Source organism: Peromyscus eremicus, chromosome 1 (genome assembly GCF_949786415.1).
Source record: "Peromyscus eremicus chromosome 1, PerEre_H2_v1, whole genome shotgun sequence".
Classification (NCBI taxonomy): domain Eukaryota; kingdom Metazoa; phylum Chordata; class Mammalia; order Rodentia; family Cricetidae; genus Peromyscus; species Peromyscus eremicus.
Genome location: NC_081416.1, coordinates 182,180,503 through 182,195,841, shown reverse-complemented (window position 1 = coordinate 182,195,841; position 15,339 = coordinate 182,180,503). Strand labels below are relative to the sequence as shown.

The 15,339-nt window shown below is 43.3% G+C and overlaps 1 pseudogene; it reads right to left on the bottom strand.

Annotated features, from left to right (window-relative positions):
- Positions 1-1,178: 1,178 nt before the first annotated feature.
- LOC131926815 (leukocyte immunoglobulin-like receptor subfamily B member 3-like) lies at positions 1,179-9,756 on the bottom strand (annotated as a pseudogene).
- Positions 9,757-15,339: the final 5,583 nt, after the last annotated feature.

Genomic DNA, 15,339 nt, shown 5'->3' with positions numbered 1-15,339 from the left:
AAAGTGAGGATGCCTCTTTACTACCCAGATCAAAAATGGTCATCATAGCCAGTACCACAAAAATGTAGGAAGAGTTCTATAAGTTCTGTGTTACTCACTTGATAAAGCTGACTTCAATTGTAGCCTTGTCTTCTATTTATTGGCCAGTAATTTTCTTACTTCTCAACTTTTTTATTTCTGTAAGAGGCAGTACTTCCTACTCTTACCTCTGTATGTAAACTTCCTCAATGTTTTTGATCCCCCAGTTCATCTTATCTCTAGACAACAGTTTCTGATAGGACACTGCGGATCCTGTCTCAATGCTTTTTTTTTTTTTTTTTTTTTTTTTACATAGACTAAAGTCACTTAGGAATGTAGGAACCTCTTCTGAGGAATTGCATCCATCAGATTGGCCTATAGGAAGAAATTATGGTCTACTCACATAGCTTGTCAGTAAGGTGCAAAGAATGGAAAATGTCACTTAAGTCATGCTTTGAGGCCAGCATCAGCTACACTAAGTCAAGACAAAGACATTAGATAAAACTATGTATTGACCAATGCCTCTCATAAACACTGCTGTGGGATAATGATCTTGTATACTGCTTCAATAAAATGCTGATTGGCCAGTAGCCAGGCAGGAAGTATAGGTGGGGCAAGCAGACTAGGAGAAGTCTAGGAAGAGGAAGGGCAGAGTAAGGACTCGCCAGCCAGATACAAAGGAAGCAAGATAACAAAGCAGAACTGAGCAAAGGTACCAAGCCACATGGCTAAACGTAGATAAGAATTATGGGTTAATTTAGGTATAAGAGCTAGCTAGCAAGAGGCCTGCCATAAACCGTACAGTTGATAATTAATATTAAGCCTCTGAGTGATTGTTTTATAAGCAGCAGCAGGACCAAGGGGATGGGTGGGACTGGAAAAAACTTACAGCTCCATAAACACAGGTTCAAAGTCTTCAAAAATCATCATTTTTGCACCATGTAAAGATGGCCCCTGAAGATTCTATAATATGTGACATCATATTCATATTTTTCTGTGACATCAACACCAGGAAAAACTGACTAAATGCACAATCATCAGATAATATTCTGCTGTTAGTCATACAAATTTATTCTAAAATGTTGTAAGAGGATTCAAATTTCACAAAACTAGAATTTACACTTATGTAAATCACATTTAACATTCAAAATTATGTGTCATTGATGATAGTAACAAAGTAAAACTTAAAATATACATTCTAAAGGCACAGTTCTTGATGAGGAGACAGCACTTGACAGCGTCCTACAGTCATTCATCATGAACACTCACAGTAAATTAGGAACAGAGAACCCCTGAATCAGAACAATATCATGTACTAGGAAGACCAAAGTTACCATCAGACAAAATGGTGAGAAAGCTGAAGTTTGACATTAAAGACTGAAGAATGCAACCGTATTCCCTCTTTTCACACATTGTCCATCTTACACTTGAAGTATTAAGTAATACAGTAACAGAATTAGGTAAATAATCATTTCTCATATTGACAAAAAAGGGAAAGAAAGAGCTATCATTGTTTGAGCATAACCAGATAGTCTGTATAAAGATTCTGTGTCATTGTACAAGTAAAGGGATTTGTGGATGATTGATCTGTGTGCCGATTTCTTTTGCATATGTGAGGAGTTGACACTGGAATTTGAAACAAACAACACATCAATTTCATGTGTTGTTCCCCACCTCCATGCCTGTAATGTCACATTGCTTTTTTTTGTTTGTTTTTTTTTGTTTGTTTGTTTTTTGTTTGTTTTTCAAGACAGGGTTTCTCTGTGTAGCTTTGCGCCTTTCCTGGAACTCGCTTTGGAGACCAGGCTGGCCTTGAACTCACAGAGATTCGCCTGGCTCTGCCTCCCGAGTGCTGGGATTAAAGGCATGCGCCACCACCACCCAGCACATTGCTTTTTTGTAAGTGTCAGTGAAGGCCATAAATCAAGACATTTTGTTAAGAAAATAAAACTTTCTAAGTCGTGCCCACAGTATCTTGCCAAATAGATCATATCCTACCAGAATTACAAAATTGGCTCCATATTTCTTTTTTTTTTTTTTTTTTTTTTTTTTTTGGTTTTTCGAGACAGGGTTTCTCTGTGTAGCTTTGCGCCTTTCCTGGGACTCACTTGGTAGCCCAGGCTGGCCTCGAACTCACAGAGATCCGCCTGGCTCTGCCTCCCGAGTGCTGGGATTAAAGGCGTGCGCCACCACCGCCCGGCTTTTTTTTTTTTTTTTTTTTTTGGCTCCATATTTCAAGGGAAGAACTGTGAGGAACATGTACTGAAGACAGAAGAGTTGGGCTGAAGGGGCGTGGAGAAGGTTTGGGGCATTATAGGCACACAGTGATTTTTCATTATGGACTTTGATTTACTTATTTTTTTTTATCTAGTTCAACAGGCAGAGACTCCTGCCAGGAGAATGTGGTAACTGATAATAAAGGAAAATGTCACAAGATATGGAAGGAAAGAAAACATGTACAGAAACGAGGAATCTAGCCAGGCCGTCAGGACAATAGGTTCCCTTACATTGTATATTCAGAGAGTTTCATTAGTCAGTACAGTCCACAATAAGTGGAGGGACAGAACTTCATTTCTAAGGTAAGACTCATCACATTACTCAACCTTGTTCTGTACCCAAAACACATTTGCTCCCTAGACATTCTCTAACAACGTATCTTCAACATAAGGACTGAATTTTCTTACAGAAATTTTTGGAAATAACATATTTATTTCCCATATTCTTTTACCTTGAAAGTTGTGCTTCTGACTCTTCTGAGTAGGCCCCAGATACATTGTGGGCCCATCTCTGGCTGTTCCAAGCCTCACACACCAGAATCCCAAGGACTATGAGGATCAAGCCGGCCATCCCCATCCTAATGAGATTCTCAACTGTTTGATCCTGTGTCTCTGAGGCTGTGTTTGTGGACAAAGAAGTCGCAGAGGTTAGGTTAGGGCAGGGCTAAGTTTCTCCCATGATAACTGACTGTCCACTAAGGGCACATGCCTTCCCAGGACAGAACTTAGACCTGCTGTGTCCAGTGCCATTGTTTTCAATTATCCATATTCACCTGCCTTGGTTTTCATCATATTGTGTAAAGGACTGATTGTCTTAGCTGATCCTGAGAACAGAATAAGAGGAGTAGAGTGCAGGAAGTGGTTAAGAGCCCTGAGTGTTCCCTAAGTGTACCACAGTCTCCATTCCTGTAAATGTCCATCACTATCATTATATGTACTCATGAAGTTCTGGGGTGAACCTTTCTCTGTCTCTATCAGGTTCCCTCTTGTATTCTTATTAGAATCTTCAGCTTCACTGGGTTAAAAGAGACACCAATGATACACAATTGAAAACAGAAAATTCGGAGTAGAACAAATTGACAAGGCATTCCAGTTGATGATCTTTGATCATGCAGTCCCTGCACTGAACAACCACAAGGCACCATTCTGAGTATGGCATTTCTGGTGAGCTCAGTAGGGAATCTGCAGATTTAGATGCCCAGTGTTGTGGAATGGTGCTCAAGAAAACTTGGTGGACTTGAACCAAGAAGACACATGCCAAGGGGGCACAGCGGAAAGTTACTCACACCACGCAGGCATGACATCCATATGAAAAATTTTATTATTAAAGGAAAAGGGGAGAAGGAAGAGAAAGAAAGAGGGAGGGAGAGAGACAGAGAGGGAAAGAGAGAGAGAGAAAGAGGGAAAGGAAAGTGGAGGTGCATACAGCTTCATGAAGAGAAAGAGGGAGGGAGGAAGAAGGAGGAGGAAGGTTTTTTCCTCTTAAAGGAGGATTTACAGAAGATGACATCAGGATGCTGGGCAAGTCCCCAAAGGGTGGTTCAAATGCTAACATTCCTCCATTTTTGATTATTATAGAAAGGTGAGTGTGGATAGCAAGTGTGTGTGTGTGGGGGGGGAATAAGGGTGCTGTGGGATGGTCTGTATGTCAAATGTGTTGCTGATTGGTCAATAAAACACTGATTGGCCATTGGCTAGGCAGGAAGTGTAGGTGGGACAAGGAGGAGAATAAAGCTGGGAAGTGGAAGGCTGAGTCAGAGAGACACTGCCAGCCGCCATGATGACAAACAGCTTGTGAAGATGCCGGTAAGCCACGAGCCATGTGGCAAGGTATAGATTAAAGGAAATGGATTAATTTAAGCTGTAAGAACAGTTAGCAAGAAGCCTGCCACGGCCATACAGTTTGTAACCAATATAAGTCTCTGTGTTTACTTGGTCGGGTCTGAGTGGCTGTGGGACTGGCGGGTGAGAGATATTTGTCCTGACTGTGGGCCAGGCAGGAAAACTCTAGCTACATAAGGGCACTGAATTCTTGAGACAGCTTCTTGCTAATTTGGGGGCAAAGTGGGTGTTGGGAGTCATGCATAGCAGGGGGCATGAGTGAAGAAGCATTCAGTTAGCTGTCATCTTGGAGACTCCTTGAGGGAGCTGAGAAGGCAGGTTACTAGGAAAAAAATAGATTATTATCATTGGCTTCATGAGTGGGGCCAGCCATGGGAAGAGTGATAACTGCCAGAAAGAATGGGATGGAGAAGGGTCCCAGTTGCACAGAAGAGGCAGTGTGGATGAGCCAGATGAAAGAGTAGATATGTCCTTGAGTCGGGAGTGGTGGTAGCAGCAGTGATCTTCCAGGAGCCTGGGGGAATGGCACACCAAATCAAGAGTACAGGAGACATCATATCTGCTGTTTCTCTGGAGGTGGGAAATGCTCACATCCATCCTGTGAAAGTGTCAGTGAATTAGGAGATAATGGAGTTTTTATGAGTGGGTATGTGGGTGAAGCTAACATGCCAGTATTTGCCTGGTTGGTGTTCTCAGATGATTCAGTGGCTGGTGGTGTATCTCGAGAGCCTTTGAGGGTCTAGCCTTGGCACAAGTCTGGCAGGAGGGATTGATCTGTGCAGGAACCTGTGTCTTTAAACAACTGGAAGAGACCTACATTTTGGTGTCATAGCAAAAGCTATGCCTTTGGGTTAAAAGGTATGAATATTTTCTAGGGCCTGGCTTCAGCCCAGTGAAACATATCTTTAAATCTATAACCAGAGGAAAATTACTGAATAGAAGTGGTTGAGCGAGTGAAGGAGGAGGGAGGCTTCCCTACCCTCCCTACTAATGCTAACACGTCTCGAAAAGATGGGACCAGTAAAGTCCACAGAAATTTAGGGATTCCCAAGACTGTCTGTAGTCAGTGCTCTATCAGTTTATCAAGACTGCATTTATCAATGCTAAAATTTTGAACCTCTGAAGTTACATCTGAAACTGGCTTATCCTGTACCATGACATCTGTGAATTTAAAAGGCAGCTGAAACCTTGGTTGCTGCTGTTGAACTGACGAAACCTGGCTGTCAATGACATGGCACCAATGTTGTGAAAGTGCACAAGAGACCAAGGGGACGTGGTTGGAAGTTACTCACACCATGCAGGTATGGCATCCATGTGGAAAGTTTTATTATTAAAGGAGAAAGAGAGAAGGGAAGGGATGGAGGGAGAAGGGGGTAGAGAGAGAGGGAGACAACATGGAAGTGCGCACTTCCTGAGGGAGGGAGGGAGGGAGGGAGAGAGAGAGAGAGAGAGAGAGAGAGAGAGAGAGAGAGAGAGAGGAAGAAAACAAGGGGGAGGGGTTTTTCCTCTTAAAGGGGGCTTTACATAAGATAACATCAAAATGCTGGGCAGGTCCCCACAGTGTGGTTCAGAATGCTAACACCTAACACCTAATCTGGAATGTTTCTCCCAAATACCTGTTTTTGCTGAGTGCCCCATTCCCACACTCAGTCCCTCTCTATGACTTTGGCAGTCCTCGGCCTGTTCTGAGTATTGAGGAACAACCAGAGGTATAGAATGTAGGACTGCCTCTTAGAGATGAGGAATGATTTCTGCTAAGGGTGAGAACTTCTGTCTTGTCGCTAAACTCCCAGATAGTCCTCCTCACATCAGACTCAGAAATTTCTCTATGTTCAGTTCAGGTCAGAAGCAGATCCTTCTGTTATACATTCATCTCCACCCCCTTTTTCTCACAACTGAAGTGGGGAATGTTTGATTAAGATGTCATGCAAAGTGTCGTGCAATTCTAGCCCTCAGCAAACATTTGAAAGGTGTGCATGTCAGTGTGTGTGTGTGTGTGTGTGTGTGTGTGTGTGTGTGTGTGTGTGTACCATGGAACAGAGTAAACAGTACAAAGCACTGAGAATTTATCTGTACAATTCCCTAGTAGTTTGGATTCCTCTCACTAAGCATAGATCCCAAGATGGCTCTATCTACCCCAATCCTTGCCATCTTTACAAATAACAGTAATTGAGACAAGCAGGATAGGCCATAGAGTGACAAGCCTGGATCAGCTCTCCTATGACCTCAGAAGTCTGGAAGTTCAGCAGTGGAGGATCACTGGAGGTCTTATCCCCATATCCTCTCTTGTTCAGATGGGCACACCCAGGGCAGGATGAAATCCTCTTATTTACCATCTCCCAAGAGAATTCTGAACAAATGCATATTCTGCTCCTGTATGTCATCCTGAAGAACAAGGTTGCAGGCTTCACTGAATTCTAGATTTTGATTGACTCAGCTGGATTTTGGTTTAGTCTAAGTGTGATTGGTCATTTGGTATGTCCCAGTTCTCTTGGCGAATTCTGTCCGGTCGGACTGAGTTATGGTTTTGGATCATATGTAGATGAGAATGGTCATGTGCCCCTATTTAATACAGAAGGAGAGTCTAGAATGCTCTATGATGAATGCAGTAGGGCTGTCTCTTCCTGTGTAGGCAATGTGTGGTGTGGCTGCACTGAGAGAGATCATGTGACAGAGGTCTGTCCTAAGGAGAAGAGAATAGGAGAAGGGTTGAGTTCAGTGTCTGTGCTGAGACCTCCATGGGGCCTGACTGTGAGGACCTGGACTCTGTCGTTATTCGCTGACTTAAGCATCTTCTGTGCATCAACTGTATCTTTGCATCACTTCCCGTCTATGATCCCCATTCCTCTTCCCAGTCCTCAGCTTATGGAATCCCCCATCAGGGCCTCTGCAGAGGCTATGAACCTAATTGAATCTGCTCAGACTCTCATCTGTGATCATGATATCCAGGAGCTCAATAGACTGACTGCTCAGCAGAGAGGCTGTATGCCCCATAACCTCTCATTGGCTCCCAGGGGAGTGGCTCAAAAAGCCAAGGGTGAAGTCAGCCAAAGGGAAACAACCTGTGTCTGCTGGCCACAGTGTTGGCCGAGGTTAGTTCACCCATTTTTTACAGATCAAATCTTTCATAGTTGACGCCAGAGCAAAACTATAGGATCAGGGTTTTCCCAGGTCCCAGGATATGGCCTTGATGGGGAAGAATTTGGAGTCAGCCCCAATGGGAAAATGATGGGCTAGGAATTGTGCAACTGGATTTTACCAAACATGTATCCCATGCCATGTTGCCCTGCACATCTTATGGCTTTTATTTAGCTGTGGGGCTCTGGCTAAAAAAACATGCTCTCCCGTTAGTTACTCTTTACAGGGCACTCCCCAAAAGGGCAAAGCAGTGGCATGGGTATTATTGCCTCAAAAAGAGATTATTCAGTGATGGTGCTGACTCACCTGAGATGTGTATTTCCAGGGGATCACTGGGTACAGACCACAAACGTGGGGTACTCTTGTAGTAACCATAACATCTGAATGTCCCTGTGTGGTCTGGAGTCACATGATCTATAGAGAAAAAGGCTTGGTACTGCCTAATACTGTGTATATACTGTGAGTTCATGGAGCTGAGGAACTTCTGACCTTCCTTGGTGAGAATGAACTTGTCATATCCCTCCTGGGAGACACACTTGAGAGTCATGTTCCCTCCTGAGGTCACCACAGGGCTGGGCAGGACTGACAGGCTGGGTTTATTGTAGTAGATTCCTAGGAGAGAAGGAGGCAGACTGTTACATGGGTCACACAGCCACCGTGTTCTCCAGGGCTAGACTGTGGGAGGGGAATACTCCTGAGAGCAGAGCCTGGGGCTGAGACCTTGATTGTCCCCTCACTTGTCACAGCCATTTCTAGGATGTCACTGTGGTCTGACCAGCCTGTTGAAGTGAAACTGTATCTGTGACATTTCTAAGCATGTTTCTGTATCACAGAAGGGATAGGAATTTGGACGTCTTCCCAAGCTACTCTGTGGTTTGTGTGCCCCAGGTCTTGTGGCTTCCCACTTAATGCAGAGCATGTATTTCTGCATCCAGGTTCCCCTGACACCAGATGGTCATGGGATTTCCTGAGGTGATCACAGAACCTGGCTCAGACTTGATGGAAGATCTATTGAGATGCCCTGAAAAAGGTAGCAGCTAAGGAAGCGGGTGTGTTTGAAAGTGATACAGAGTAGATCACACTTAAGGTGATCCAGAATAGCAGACAACCCACTGTAGACTCACTTCTGTCCTGGACCTCCTGCATCTCTCTCTCACGGTCTGCTTTGGATTCTGTGTCTTGGGTCCCACTGTCTCCCGGACTCTGTATCAATGGCCTAAAGAGACCTGGCTTCTCACACACACCACACACCCAGTCCTCCATGTGCACCTATATCAAGTTTACCATCACTTTAGGGACAGGCAGGGGTACCTCACCTGAGAACAGCAGTTCCAGGGGCTCACTAGATTCTGACCACACCTGTGGTTTGTTCCTGTAATTGCTGTAGCATCGGAATGTCCAAAGCTGGGTGGGAGTCAAAAAGCCCACAGAGAACAGGGCTTCAAACTGCCCAGAAGATTGGTTATACTGCGAGTCCATGATCCAGGAGAGCTTCTGCGGTCCTTCCTTAATCAGAATAAACCTGTCGTATTGCTGCTTTGAGACACACTGGAGGGTGACATTGCCACCTGGGGCCAACACAGGACTTGGTTGTGCTGACAGTCTGGGTTTCCTGAAGGCTCCTGAGAGAGAAGAAGGAATAAGGTATGTGTTCTCAGATATTATATCCTCAAGGGCTGCGAGGGGAGGGGGAAATCCTGATTGCGAACCTACTTCTTGACAGTCAAAAATGAGGCTGGGAACCCTATGTGTCCTCTTGCTTGTCAGCAGCAGCTCTAGTGGGTCACTGTCCTCTGACGCTCCAACACAGTATCTGATAGTGACAGCAATATCACCCTGCATGGTGCTGCTCAATTTTTGAGATGAAGAATTCGGCCTTGTTACCAAACTCCAGTACAATCTGTTCGCACACTGGTTTTGGGTGTCTACCTTTGTAGATATCATGCTTTTTGGCTTCTGTGTTCACCTCACAGAAGATCATCGCCTTACTCCACTTGGGGACTACAGAGGCTGTTTGAGCTCTCAGGATAGGTTTAGGGAGGGTCACTGCAAGTAAATAAGCATCTGGAACCCAGGGCATCCTTCCTCAGATTCCAAGTCTCAACCCCACAACACTGCAGCCAAAATCGCGATGAGCACACAGGCATTGTTTTCCATCCTTACTTTCCAGGAGTGGCTGGGTATGAAGAGAAGGCAGCAGAGGAAAGCTTCGGATACTCACCTGCCAGCACTGCATTCCTGAGGCCCACAGTCAGTTCTGGGAGAGAACTCAGTGTGAGAGGTTTGTCCCTGAATCTAGAGCCCCTCCTCCCCTCTGCAGAACCTCCTGAGACCCTGGGGTTTTCTGATGCTTGTCTGTGGATCGGGGCCATTTCTAGACAACAGATCCCTGCCCATCTCACCCAGACAGAGCAGTGTTGTGAAGAAGAAGGTCATGGTATCTCTTCCCAGAGGCTGTAGGAGTGCAAAATTAGGGGCAGAACTACAGAGCCCGTTTGAAGGAACAGGAAACAGGGTGTGGTCTTCGGAGGCAGGGCAGTCCTCATTACATGGTTGTACTTCGAACACACAGGAAGGGGAACTGCCTTTCTCAGGCACCGGCCCCTTGTACGCCCCGTGCAGTGGATAGTTGACTCAGTGCTTAAATGGATGTTTCCACAACCCATTAGTGTTTGCCTTCTCTGCCTTCATCCTACTCAGGGACAGACAGGCGTAATGGCAAACAAACCTGATGTCTCCCTTAAGTATCTCCCCAAAGGTGAAATTTGCATTTGTCCTTAATACATCATTACAATGTTGCAGACTTAGCAAGCACACAGTGCTTCTTCTTGAGTAAGACGCACGATCGTATTAGTACACCCTTTAAATGTTCTAACAGTTATAGACAAGGCATCAAAGCAGATCAGGTGCAGGCATGTCCATCCCCAGCCCCGATTCCAAGCTCATTGTCCTCATTATCATCTACTGTGCGAGTCAGTAGATAAGATGGTTCTGTTTACTGGGGCTAAAGGGAAGTCTCACATGCATGTCTCCATGAAGGGAGAGTGAGGGGTCAGCTTCTTTCCCGAAATAGGTGAGCTGTCCTGACCCCAGAGTCCCACGGAGAAATATTCAGATTATAGTTTTTACATTGGTTTTTCCTGTCAAGTGCAATCTCAGGCAGAACGCTTTAATGTCAGAGCTGACTACGAAGTTGTTGTAGTCAAAGAGAAGCACTAGAGTAATGGACAAGAGGGGAGTGCATGTCCACGTGACAAGGATTATGAATGGTGAAAGTCAGACAAACTGGCTAGACGTGTGAAACAGAGGGGATAGGGTGGCTGTAGATACTGAGAAGCCTTGTGTGAAAGACACCAGGGAAGGAGCTACATATGAGTGGAGTGATTTGTCAACCCTTTTAACCTCTCAGATTCTCAGTTAGGTATGAAATTGTCATTTTCCTTTGTTCGATGATGTGACTCTTTTTATATCTCTGCAAACACTACAGTTTCCCTTTGTCTTACTCACTGCTCTACTGTTGTGAAAAGACACCACGAGCACAGCAAGTCTAACAAAGGAAAAGATGAAATTGGGGCTTGCTTGTAGTTTCAGAGTTTCGTTCATCATCCGCATGTCAGGGAGAAGGGTGGCATGCAGGAGGATGTGGTAGCTATGAGTTCTACATCTGCATACACAGACAGCAGAAAGAGAGAGAGGTACTGGCCCTGAGTTGGGATTTTGAAAACCAAAATTCAACTACACACTTCCTCCAACAATGTTACACCTATTCCATCAAGGCCGTACCTACTTCCTCTCAAATAGTGCCACTTTCTGATAACCAAACCTTCAGGTATATGAATTTATGGAGGTCATCTTTACTCAAGCAACCACATTCCACTGCTTGGCCCCCATAGACATGTAGCCATATCACAGTGCAGAAAATGCATTCAGTCCAACTTTAAAAGTCCCCATGTTCCTTCAGTCTCAAGACTGCTTCAAAGTCCAAAGTCTCTTCTGAGACTCAAGGAAATCTTTTAACTTTAGCCCACTGTAAAATCAAAATAAAAAAGGAGATAACATACTTCCAACATACTAGGGCACAGAATGCACATTACCACTCCAGAAGAGGGAAAGGGGAGCATAGTGAGGAAATATTAGAAGGAAGCAAGATCGCAACCCAGCAGGGAAAACTCTAAGTGCTGCATCTCCATGTCTGAAGTTATAGAGCTCTTCAGAACCCCAACTCTTTTCAGACGTGTTGACATGCTTCTCTCTCCTGGGCTGGTTCCAAACCTAGTCTACAGCTTTCCTTGCCAGGTCTCCCACAAATCTGGCATCTCCACCATCTAGGGGTTCCCAAGGCAGTGCAGGCCTTACCTCGTCAATTTCCATGCAATGGCCTCTTCGGGACTCCAAGCAAGGACACCACTGACGCATGTCCAGCCCCATCATCTTTCCTTAACTGTGGAGGGAGATTCCACAACCCCTTTCTTCTCTCCCTGACTCTAAAGCCAGAACCACAGGGCTAAAGCTGCTACGTTCTGCTGCTTACTGGAGCTGGAACCTGATGCCTTCATTCAAACACATTTTACCAACTTTCTGTTTTCAATAGTTTCCTTCACTGCTTAAGGATTTCTTTAATTACTTTTCACAAGTTGGAATCTTAGCTGGATTGGTTCTTGACATAGGCCACCACCCCCTTTATTCCATGTAACATAAAGGTTTTCTTCAAATGTTTTATTTCACTGAGTATGGGCTTAACTCCGTTACACTTCATGGTATTCTTTTACTCCTCAAACTATAAATTTTATATTTTTCCTTGCTCAGCATGCCCCCTTTCACATAGGTCTGCATAAGAGTGGCCACGAATAACAACACTACACAGTCAATACTAGACTCACTTGAAATATCGTCTGCCAATGTCAATAATTCCAAACTCTTCACTTTAGATCAGACAGATTTTTTTTTGTCTTTTAATGGGTTTTGGGTCTGGGATAATTTTCATTGATTAAGGGGGTTGGTTACAAGTTGTTGTCAAGGGCTAGGAAAAGGGCTAAGCAAAGGAGATTAGATTTAAGGTTCTTGTTTAAAAAAAAAGAAAGAAAAGAAAAATGTAAATACATTGGATTGGATTGTTTTATATTATATACAATTATATATATTGAAATTGATATTGTTAGAAAATGCTATATTTCTAATTGTACTTATACCATTCATTTAACAATGTAATGCAATTTTCTGATCCTTGAATGTTATTATTACCAACTATTAGAATATAAAGAAATGAAAGTTAGTAGTTAGATATTATAATAGAACTTGTAGTCATATTAGGTATGTTTTCAAGATTGAGCAGATACATTTTAGATAGACAGGTTATCTTCAAACCCTTCAGAGATCTACAGAATATGGCATTTAAAATGTTTTAATAACTTAGAAATTTTTTCTTTTTTGTTATGGCTATGAGACATGTCGGCTCCTAGCAGTACCGATCTACTTCAGAGAAAATATGGGCATTGAAAAAACTGCAATTGGAGTTAACTTTCATTGTGGCAAAAGTTAGCCACTGGACAACAAAGTATCCTTAAATCAACTGCTGACAAACAGGACAGACAGAACATGAAACAAAGGACTACTGATTCTTGTCAAAACAAGAGTGGTTATGGCTTTATCAAAAGGCACCTTCTGAGGCCAGGACAATATGGCACCATCCCTGAAGTGGCCTTCGCAATCTGAAAAAGGTACAGTGCCCTTTTCTTCACAGGCAGCTGAACAAGCAATGGGCCGATGGCTTCTGATGTGCAATGGAACAGCAGCTGAAATAGTTATTCTTGAAGAGTAACTAAGCTGACACCTCTCAATAATATAATGGCATTTAATAGAGGGATGTGGAGAAGAACGAGATGCTGAGATGAAGCCACATACACACATAGCCAAGAAGAATGAACAGCTGAATTAAAAAAACATCAACAATTTCCAGAATTTAAAATCCTGAATTATGACATGGCACTAGTGGAATTTAGGTGTTTCTGGTACATGGACTGCTCTCACCCAATGTGAGGTTGAACTGTTGACCCTTGTGTACATTCTACTTCACAAATGAGTCTGTCAGATACGCTAAGCCTATAGGCTGAAGATGATGCCCCAACACAGATGACTGTCCAGGCAGCTGGCTGTTTCTGTCAACTCACAATTTTTTGGAAGTTGCTTGCATGTACTTCCTGTTTTTATTTTTTTTGTTAGCTAATATTATTTCCTTCTTGGGTCTCTGAGGGAGTTGAAGATTAGTTAGTTATAGTTGAAGATTAATTAGGATAGAAAGTGAATTAGATACATTTTGGACTTACCAAAATAGGATAGATAATGGAATTATTTTCTCTGAATTTGTCAAATACAAATGGACTAGACATTGTTTAGGTATTTATTACTTGTATATATTGTATATAGTTATTGTACTTTTGTATATAGTTTTTCTTATGTTAGTTATAAGCTTTTTCCTTTTTTCTTTTTATTAAAATAGAAAAGGGGAAATATGGTGATATTTTATTTTGTACTAAAATGTTATTTGTATGTTAATAAATAAAGTTGCCCGGGGGTCAGAGCTATTAGCAAGCCATAGGAAAGCCGGGCGGTGGTGGCACACGCCTTTAATCCCAGCACTTGGTAGGCAGAGCTAGGTAGATCTCTGTGTGTTCAGGGATGCAGCCAGCATTGGATACACACGCCTTTAATCTCAATACCAGCCATAGAAGACTTGGAGGTCTGTACAGACAGGCAGTGACGAGGCGGTCATGTGGTTGGGTTTACAGCCAATGAGAAGGCAGAAGAAAGTCTTTATAAAGACTTTAACACAGGAAGTAGCTCTTTTTCGGAGAGGTAGGACCACCACAGGAGGAAGGGTAAGGTTTTAGCTCTTAGCTCTGACCTCTTGGCTTTCTTCTTTGCATTGGTTCTGTGTTTCTTATTTAATAAGACAGTTGGTTACATCTACAGGCCACTAATAACAACAATACACAGTCAATACTAGACTCACTTGAAATATCGTCTGCCAATGTCAATAATTCCAAATTCTTCACTTTAGATCAGACAGATTTTGGGGGGTACAAGATCAGAAAACAGACACACTGTTGGCTAAAATATCCCAGGAATGGTCTTTAGTCCATGATAGACTACAACATCTGACCAGCAAGGCCTTCCAGCATCGAGAGATGCATGGAGTCTTCTCTGAGCCTGGACTGTGCTGATGACAGGGAGACAGTGAGAGCAACAGCTCAAGTTGGGACTGTTTGAAGTTAATGTTATGGAATGAGAAGGCTGAGGATGTCTCTTCACTACTGGGGTTAACTGGGGATCAAATATTGCCATCATAGGCAGCCAGTACCAGAGAAGCTGTAGAAAGAGTTCTAGAAGCCATAGGTGACTCACATGGAGAAGCTGACCCCCCTCCTGGTCTGAACCTGGGCTTTTGTCACTAAATTCCTTATATAAGGAATTTCCTTATTCCTCTGAGTTCTTCGTTTCTGAAAGGGGTAGAAACTCATACTTCAGACTCAGCATCTGAACCTCCACAAAGCTCATCCTCCCTCAGTTCCTCTTATCTCTGGATGAAGATTTCTCATAAAATCTGCAGATATTGTGAGCATTAGTGCTTGGGGCATTGAGACAGGATCTGCATTGTCTTATGAGAAATAATGCTCAAGGGAGGCAAAGTAACCAGTTTCTATATAAGGGACAAGAACAACATTTACCAACTCAGCTTCAAGTGGTAATTATATTCCTCCTGTCTCCAGGCCACAATAATGGTAATGACCTTTCTTTCAGAGTTAGTGTAATGATCATATAGTCCAGTGACATGGAAACATTCAGATATGTATTATAATTTTTGAGAATGAGAAATGGGGTGGGATAGTGTATTGACCTGTAGGCATGTCAGTGGGGCATTATTTGAGAATGATGTAGAAAGATATCAGATCCTGTTGCTGTCCATCCACCTCAAAGAGATTAGTGAAGGAAACCAAAGGCTGGGGCTCCTGACATAGCCACTGCCATTTCTCTGATTCCAGCAAGTTGCTGGCTGACTTGGGTATAA